The following is a 9,864-nucleotide window of genomic DNA, read 5'->3' on the forward strand; positions in this document are numbered from 1 at the left end:
AGTGCAAGCAACACACACAAAATGCCCTTCGAGGTCTCGGCCCGAAACATCGACAGCGCTTCTCCCTATAGATGCTGCCTGACCTGCTGCGTTCCACCAGCATTTTGTGTGTGTTGCTTGAATTTCCAGCATCTGCAGATTTCCTCGTGTTTGCCTTTTAAAGTCAGTGCAAGACAATCCTCAAGAGAAAAAGAGAGTCACTTGATCTCAAGCCCAATAATGAGAAATGTATGCATGCATAAGATATCGAGGGTAAATCACCACTCACATATCTCCAAACTTCCTGAATGTCAGCTCTTTCCGTAAAGTTAAGACCATAAGACCTTAAAATTGTGTGAATAAAATCTTTAAATGAATGCTAAGCAATTAATATCTGGGACTAAAAGTATCAGTCCTACCACTTAAAGCAAGTCATCCTAATTCAAGCTGTGGGCTCATGCCAAGTTATTTTTCTGTGCTTGTTTCATGTATATATGCTTTTTAAGCAAAATAATTTTCTTAAATAACCTTTAAATAGTTAAGCATGCTTTATTTTTATTCACCTATTTTAGGTATTTTATTGTATTAAATTAGATATTAGATATTATTAGACTATCTAATAATACTTAAATGAAATTTAAAAACAGACAAAGTAATTGAATACAGTCCAACCAGTTCACATAATGGATTCAGTTTTTGTTTTGTCTCCTGTTGTGACTTGCTTTTCTCAGTAAGAATATTTACATCATGCTGGTGATTTGGGATTTCAGGGATTTCAGGGATCTGCAGCAGGTGTGCTCTCTTTAAGCCCAGCAACAGTGGCTGAGGACAGAACAAATCAGTTATTTTCACACATTGAGCACCTTTGGTCTCCGACTTTCTCAGCTCCTCCCGGATGAATTATTGTCCATTTCTGTGACAACGTGTTCAGTCGGTTTAGGCTTATCCAGTTTTCTAACACCACCAGACAATTAATTAGACCATTCAGCAAAATCACAGATAAGGACTCATTGAAATTGAGGCCTCACATGTTAAGCAACAGCGATACAATAACTAGCACACACAAACAGAGCAAATCTTTTTAAAAAGTGTGTTTGTTATTTTGGCATTGATTATATTTAGTGTGTCATTCATGAAGACCAGCCCATCAGCCCATGAGTACACCGGCTCCTCTGATTCCTGCCGATAATGCCAATTGGCCAGTCCAGGCCTGATAGCGAAGTCTATATTTATTCATCTAAATTATGCAATGTTGCGTGAAGCCTAACTTGTTAATTCATTGCTTCACAAATCAATGCGTTCAATCTGCAATGCACAATACACAAAAGAAATCTATGCAGCCTCCAAGAGCTTGCAGTCTGTGCTTTCTGAAAGAATTGGACAAAATAAAACATGTTTATCATAGATGACTCTCAGAAGTGATTTGAGTTGTAAATGTATCTCTTCCCTGCAATGTGAATTAAACTCTTGCTGCAAATATTTCTGAGAAGTGTAAAAGGTATTAAATAACCAGTGTACCTTACTTGGCCCTCTTCCTTCCCCATCTGTGAAACACTGCCTTTATTTTTATGTGAATGTTGGCAAAAGAGAATCTTGGGAAAATATTATGGGAAAAAAAATCATGCGATCTGAAACTCATTATTTTAATCACTTTTAAAAAGAGGATAGGATGTAAACTGCTCACCGTGCTATATTCACTATGATGTATGATCTAGCCTGGAAATGACTTGCCCCTGATTCCAGATTTCTAGGAACATCTCCCCGCTTCTCAATTTAGCGCCCCCACTGGAAGGCTCTGATCAATTAATGCACATAAAAATGGACTCTTTTGCACCAAAGGCTTGCATGCCAACTTTGAGCCACACAGGCATCTGAACTAGTTTTCCTGCAACATACGTTGGATTGTTGTTTCTCCAGGAGATTGACATTAGGATTAGATGAAACCAAATCCATTCTAATTTTGTGAAACTAACTAGTCTAATAAAAACAATTACTGCCTGCCAAAACCTAATCAAGTTGACCTTTTAAAGTCATGAAATGCATGATACCCCCTACCTACAGTAGATATGTATCTAATACTTAAATCCATAACCATGATGAGTAATGTATCAGAATATGAATAATTCACTAAATAATTAAACCATTTTTAAAATAAAAGTACAATGCAAGAGAAGTGCACTACTATCATAACCGTTTGTTCACTGCTAAAATCCCAGCAACCCCGGCATGTATGTCCTTGGCTTAAAACAACATTTTTTCTTACAGAAACATCTGCATGATGCTAAGCTAGGGCACATCATCAGTGATGTTACCTGGGGTCGTCAGGTGTTTCGGGTCTTTCAGCATCATACACCCTCGTCCAGGCGACCCGACTGGGATTGATCAGACCCTGGCCTGTGCCCTGGCAGCAACCCACAGATCTGCCCTCTTTATCCAGAGCCATCTTGACACTTTCTCTGCTGCGTCTGTGGTGGTAGAAATGCCTCTCCTTCTTCAGTCTCCCATGATTCCAAGTGCAGTGTGTACTTTGCAGAGCGACTGGCCTGCAAAGCCACGACACCCGACCTCCACGGGCCAACACTTTGCTCTCCAGCTTCTTCTTCGGCAGTTATTCTTCAGATCCTCATACTTGGCTCATTTCCGTTTGTAGGCCTCTTCCATGCGTTCTTCCCACGGCACGGTAAGCTCAAGGATAAGAATGTGCTTCGTGGAGTTGGACCACAACACAATGTCGGGCCGCAATGTGGTCTCTGTGATGAGGGGAGGAAACTGCAGCTGTTTTCTCAGGTCTGCTTTTAGCTTCCAGTCCTGCGCAGTGAAGAGCAACCCGGTTGCTTTCTGGTGTTCCGTTAGTCTTTCCCCCTCTTTGACAAAGCAGATGGTATTCTTGACCGACTTGTTTTCCGACAGATGTTAAGGGTGCTGCAGATTGTCTCGGCAATTGTCTGGAGGACCTGGTCATGCCGCCACTGATAACGGCCATTGGCAAGAGCTCTGGGGCAGCAGCTCAGAATATGCTCTAGCGCACCGGTCTTCTCACAGAGGGGTTGAGCTGGTTGTTCTGCAAAGCTCCGCAGTGCAGGTTGGATGGGCTAGGAAGGACGTCATAAACAGCCTGGATAAGGAATTTGATGCTGTGTGGATCCACCTTCCAGAGATCGTTCCACGTGATCTTTCGCTCGATCACCTGCTCCCCTTTGGTCCAGGCTCCTTGCTGTTTCATTGCCACTGCTCTGCTGGTCCTCTCCTCCTCCACAGCTGCCCTCACTTCATTCTGGACCAGTTCTTGTCGCTCTTTCCCTTGTGCTTTGTCAAAATGGGGTCTTCAAGGCTTCCAAGTCCGACTCTTCCCTTGGCGACTGCCCCCACCAGCACTTAGTGGCACAGTCCCGCCTCAGCTCCTTCCACTGCAGCCTCTGCTCTCCAGTTCTCACTGCCACTCTTGCTCCTTTGGATCTGAAGATTCCCGGAACTGCAGCACCTCTTTTGCTCGCAAAACCTTGAACTCCTCCTCGATGGATTTCAGGGGGGGCCTCAGTTTGCCGTTATTCCCATACACAGCAATGCTGCTGATGTTCTTTGGTAACCCAGCCATCTTCGCAGGAACCAGCTGACTACCCTCTCTAATTCAGCACCAGTGGAAATTGGAAACTCATAGAGAAGCAGTGGCCAGAAGATTCTTGGTAGTACACCGTGCTGGTAAATCCATGCCCTAAACCGCCCTGGAAGGCCAGTCCTGTCAACCTCTTGCAACCATTGTTCAAACTCCCCACAGGTGTTTCTTATTGCTGCCTTATCTCTGAGTGGTGCATCAAACATCTTCCCAAGACTTTTAACAGGGTTCTCTGTGATTTTCTCCCAATTAATTATTTTCTCCCAAGATGGCGGCGCGACGCAGCTTGCAGCGGCCACTCCAGAGCTGATTAGCTGTTATTTGTGAAGCGGGGTGCCGTGCGCAATCATAATCGGATGAAAAACTGACTTGGGAGCACGGAGGAACATCGGGAAATCTCCAGGAAGGCCTTCTTCGTTGCTGCTGCTGCTGTGAGGTCCGGGTCTCTGCTGGGAAGAACAGGCCCCCAGTCCTCGGGGTCGCGTTGCCGATGGCCATTGGCGGGACTGTCTTAATACGCTCAGCAGAGGATGGTGCTTGGAGAAGCTGTGCCGGAGGGGATGGTCGGAGGCTCGGAGTCCGCTGCGGTCAGGTCTCTTTCAGTGTGTGCTGCGTCTGCAAGGCTGAATCGGGCGGCGCCATGGAAGCCCATAGCGGGGATATTCCCTTCTGCTGCCGGCGTGGGATGGCGAGTCAATTGGGGACCCTGAGGACTTGTGGCAACTGTGTGGTGGTTTCTTTCGAACTTATAATCTTTTAACATCTTTGGACTATTTTTACTGTGCCCATGGTCTTTTTTTTTATCAATTATGCTATTGTTTGCACTGTTGTAACTATATGTTGTAAATATATGGTTTTGTGCTGGTCTTGTAGCTTTAGTTTTTTGTCTTGTTTGTCTGGTGGGTTTGGAGCTCCTTTCCAGGGAACACGCTAAGATGGTAGCACGATATTAATACGCAGCAGCCTCTCCGGACTCTGGATTGGGGATTGCCAAACATTATGTGGATTTTCTGGTGTAGCCTGTTTTGTCATGTGTTTTTGTGATATCATTCTGGAGGAACATTGTCTCATTTTTTAACTGCATTGCAATTGTGGTTTTTAAATGACAATAAACTGAATCTGAATTTGATGGTAGGAATTGGAATGTCCTCAATAGAGAAACAAAATTTCTCCTGTACTCTCCCCTTCTTCAGCACTACAGATCTTGATTTGACAGGCTTTAAGGACATCCTTGCCTACCTCATCAACCTTTCCAGCCCCTTAAGAATCCACCTAGCACCTGGCACTGACTCCATAGTGATAGTCAGATCATCCATGAAGGCTTATATTGGTGTTTGGTGGATCCCAGATCTTGATTTCGGGCCTCGACACTCTGGCTCTGCAGATTTTACCAGCACGTTCATTGCCAGGGTGAAAAGGATGACTGAGATGGTGTAGCCTGTGATACCAATCTCCAGCCTGCATCAGACTGATGTTATGGGCCCTGTTGAGACTCTCAGGTGGAACTCGTTGTAGTAGTCCATAAGGAACATGGTGCCTCTTCAGAGCATCTTCAACAACCTTGTGGGGGATTGATCCATAGGCATTGGCCAAACTCAACCACAAAACCACTGTCACCCTTATTCTCTCTGGCCTCTCTCGGGAGCTGTGTGATGACTCCAGTGTGCTCCAAGCAGCCTGGTACCCTTTGAATTCCACCCCTCTGGATGGATGCGTCGATGTAATTGTTCCTCAGGAAGTACTCTGTTAGCCGCTTTGCCACCACGCTGAAGAAGATCTTCCCTTCAACACTCAGCAAGGATATTATCCTAAACTGGCTGATGTTCTCGGAGTTCTCTTCTTTTGGAAGAAGCATACTTCCATTGCTCGGGCACTTTGCCTCTCTTCCAGACAACCTGGAGGATTCTCCACAGCCACCAGAGAAGCTGGGGGCAGCGTTTGTAGATGTTGTAGGAGGTGCCACTCGGACCAGGCACTGGGCCAGCTCTGGCTTTCCTGACTACTTGCTGAACGTCCTTGAAGAGAGGCTCTTGAAGGTCAAAACCCTCTGTTGGTTCTGCGGGGGCAGTGAGGGCATCACAGTCTCCCAGTTCAACTTCTCTGTCTGGGTAACTGAAGGTGCTTCGAAGATGGTGGTCCATCTGTTCCTTTGTATAGGACAGCTTTCCGCTTCTCTTCTGACCCAGCAGCTGTTTGGTGAACTGAAATGAGTTACTGATAAATGCAGATCTTTTCTGTACTTTTTCTCTCCTGCACCTCCGATGTTGCTCCGTTCTTCTCAGAGTTATGAGCCTTTTCCTCAGCACCACACGCAGTTCTTCCAGTGGTGTCCTTCCCTCACAGTTTACCAGTTTATGTTGTTGCCTGAGCGCCTTGAGTTCTTTCTGGATGTTGCGGAATTTGTTGGTTCTGTTGTTTTTAACATATGACGGTTTGGCCCGCCTTTCTCCCTCGGTACCAAATCTTTCTGCTGCCACAGTTATGATCAGTAAGAACAATAGGCTTTTAGTAACTGGGTGCATTGTCCACCCAAGGACACAGTAAAATATTGCCCTATGGGAAACATTCTGTAGGAACTATCTAAATTGCTGGAGCTCAAAAATCCTTGATATTTTCCAGATTTGGAAAATGTTACGGAATTTCATAGGAGTGCAAGGTAAATAATGGAAGATAACCTCATCAACCTTGTCTTTCTTATTCTAAATGAAAGTTTTATTTTTGAATGTGGTTCTTCTGACTGGCAATTGTACCACCTAAGCATTTCTGCAGCATTTGTGCTTTCCATCTTAAAATCAATAGACAATAGACAATAGACAGTAGGTGCAGGACTAGGCCATTTGGCCCTTCTAGCTAGCACCGCCATTCACTGTAATCATGACTAATCATACACAATCAGTACCCCGTTCCTGCCCTCTCCCCATATCCCTTGACCCCACTATCTATAAGAGCTCTATAAAATCCTACTGTGTTTAGGTCTGGTATCCTGAATATGGTTCATCATAGGCAATAGCTCTTAGTACTTGGACATTAATGATAATACTACAACCTGCCTGATTTTCACTTTCCTCTGACAATGCCAGCGTTACTATTTCTAGTCCTGTGATAGTCACACCCTGAGGTTCATTGCCAATAAATTGGCATGTGTATATAATTAGACTGCAGAATTTCCAGTTGTAAAAACATAAACAGTAGAAACAGAATAACCATACAGTCCCTTCAGCCTTCTCCTGAGTTTACAGATGATCCTGTCCACTTTCTGCACTGAACCCATTTCCCCAGATTTTAATGTTGGAATGCCAATGAATATACACAATGATTTGGCATCTAAAGACCTCTAATATAGATAATTTCAAACATTCACAACCTTCTATGTGAAGAATTTTCTCCTTGCCCCAGTCCTAAATGATGACTTATCCTAAAATAGATCCTCTAATTCCAGATTATCCAGCCTGAGAAAACCTGGTATCAAAGATTCACTGAGATCACCTCTCATTCTTGTAAATTAAAATAAGTATAGGTCAACCTGATGCAGACTCTTCTTACAGGTCAACACCCCTGTTTTCAAGAACTACTGTAGTCGATCCATACCACACTAAAATGTCCTCATTCTCAGGTGAGGAATCCAAGATTCCACATAGTACTCCAAATAAGGTTAATTTATACACCAATATTTGCTAGTTTCTCACCACTGTCCCTCCTACCAAAGTAATCAACCTCACATGTTCCCATTTTATACTCATTTACTATCTCTAACTTAACATATATCTTTGAAGAATTTTTTTGTATCATCTTCAGAGTACCCTTTCTCATTTAGCTGTCATTGTATACACACTTCCTTTTTATCTGCCATTGCTACGAATTATGAATTACTGAAGGTCTAGTTCTGATTTGCAGGATATCCTAACAGTCTTCCAATCTGAAAATGACAAATTATTTTAACTCTCTATTTTCAAAACCTTTACCAAAGCTTTATCCATATTAATACATTACAATTCCGTCGCTATCTGTAAGTAGCTTGTATGTTCTCCCTGTGACCATGTGGGTTTTCTTTGGATCCTCCAGTTTCCTCCAACATTGCAAACATGTACGGGTAGTACGTTAATTGGCCCCATGGATGTAATTGACTGATGTGGACTGTTACCATGCTGTACTTCAAAAATAAAATAAAAATCCATATATATTAAATCAACTAGGTCACCTTTATCCCTCCCCATTGGTATATTATCAAAGAGTTCTGTTAGCACTGTCAGACAGATTTAGAATTCATTTGTCTGAAAATAAATATCAGATATCATGCCAATGGCTTGTGACTTCCTACTTATGTTTCTTTCTTAAACAACATTGTTGTACTTTCTGCCTTCCAATCTGCTATCATTATTTTGGAATCCAAGAGGTTTTGGAAGATCACTCATGCATCTTTTGGCAGTCACTTCTTTTAAATCTTACCTGTAAGAGCCAGGGGATTTATCTGATCTTCGTCTCCTTAATTTTTTCCAGTACTTTCTCTTTAGTGACATTGAATCTTTTAAGTTCCTCATTGCCCTGAGATCATCAGTTTCCATTCATATATAGTGGCTCAGGAGCAGGCAATTCTGACAAGGAAATCCCCTTGTCACATGAGCGATACTGTAATCATACGTACTGGCTATTTTAATCTGCTCATACGTGACCCAGTTAAAATGGCTGAGTGAAAATCACAAAGCTAATGAATATTACCATTGTTAAGTGAGTGAAAGAAATGACAGTTACACTAAATCTCAAAAGACTTCAAATACTTTAATACTTCTCACAACAAGAAAAGTGGGTGAATCAATATACCAAATATTGTTCACTCAATCAATTGTTGATACAATGATAAAGGACCAATATGTAATGATGTATGTGATGTATAATGGTGATGACAGCATTACTTTTCAAATTCTTGAATGTGCTTGTAGCATCTGCTGTGTAAAGATTAGCAATAATCTTCAAATCCTTTTCAGGATGTCAAGAACATTTTTTAAGGCAACCAAGTATTTTTGCTGTGTTGTTATATAGGAAAAGAAGCAGCCATTCTTTACACAATAACTCAAAAAACAATGAGATCATGACCAGGTGACCTGTTTTGTGAAGTTATTGCCACAATGTGATAACTCCACTACTTATTTTCTAAATAATGCCACGGCTGTCTCCTCTTGTAGCAATACACAAGATGCTAGAGGAACTCAGTGGCATCTGTGAATGGAAATGGACAGTCAATGCATCTGCAGTTGCTTGTATCTCCACTTATCTTTGTCCTCGGCCTTCCTCCAGACAAAACAACATTTCCTGGTGTAAACAGGATGCCAGGTCCTGTGGTCTTCACCATCTGTCTCCCGCAATTGTTTGAATGAAAACTAAATAAGACCAAATATCCTCCAGCCTTTTGTGGTAAGCATATCTTGACCCAGTTCTCAATGTCCAGGGTTGAATTACTGTCCTTGCCAATTTTTTTTTTTTGCAGCTACCCACACTTTGGTGAGAAGTCACTAGAATGCATCTCCAGCTCATTACAGATGAACAGGAACATTCTGACAGTGGCCCCAATTTTAGACCTTAACATATGGGAGCAGAAGTAGACCATTTGACCCATCGTGTCCACTCCGCCATTCAATCGTGAGCTGATCCAATTCTTCCAGTCATCCCCACTCCCCTGCCTTCTTCTCATACCGTTCTCCAAGAAAAAGATAGACTGCCACTAACAATTAAGGAATGCAGTTTGGCCATTCCATTAACACCCAAGGAAGGTGGGTATGAATAGTGTAGAGCCCATACATGGAGAAAACTCTAATCATAATATTATTGTACATTCATAAGAAGATACTACTACTTTCTGGGAAAAGCAGTTTCTCCTCATCTCCATCATAAATCTATCCCCCCAAGATCTTGAGGTTAAGTCCCCTAGTTCTAGTCTCACTCACCTGCTATCTTATGTATTCCTTTCATAATTTTATATGTTTCTATAAGATTCGATCTCATTCTTCTGAATTCCGGTGAGTATAGTCCCAGCCTACTCAATCTCTTTCCACAGGCTCCAGAATCAAACTCATAAACCTCCTCTGCTACGTCTCCACAGCCAATGTATCTTTGCTCAAGTAAGGAAATCAGAAATGTATATGGTGCTCCAGGTGCAGCCCCTCCAGTACCCTGTACATTTGCAATATAACCTCCAGCTTTTAAATTCAATCTCTCTAGCAATGAAGGCCAAACTTCCATTTGCCTTCTTGATAACCCATTGCACCTGCAAAACAAAC

General features: G+C 42.6%; 1 pseudogene; it reads right to left on the reverse strand.

Moving 5' to 3' along the window:
- Positions 1-2,361: 2,361 nt before the first annotated feature.
- On the reverse strand, positions 2,362-6,114 carry LOC140732678 (uncharacterized; annotated as a pseudogene).
- Positions 6,115-9,864: the final 3,750 nt, after the last annotated feature.

This window comes from Hemitrygon akajei, chromosome 9, assembly GCF_048418815.1.
Source record: "Hemitrygon akajei chromosome 9, sHemAka1.3, whole genome shotgun sequence".
Classification (NCBI taxonomy): Eukaryota; Metazoa; Chordata; class Chondrichthyes; order Myliobatiformes; family Dasyatidae; genus Hemitrygon; species Hemitrygon akajei.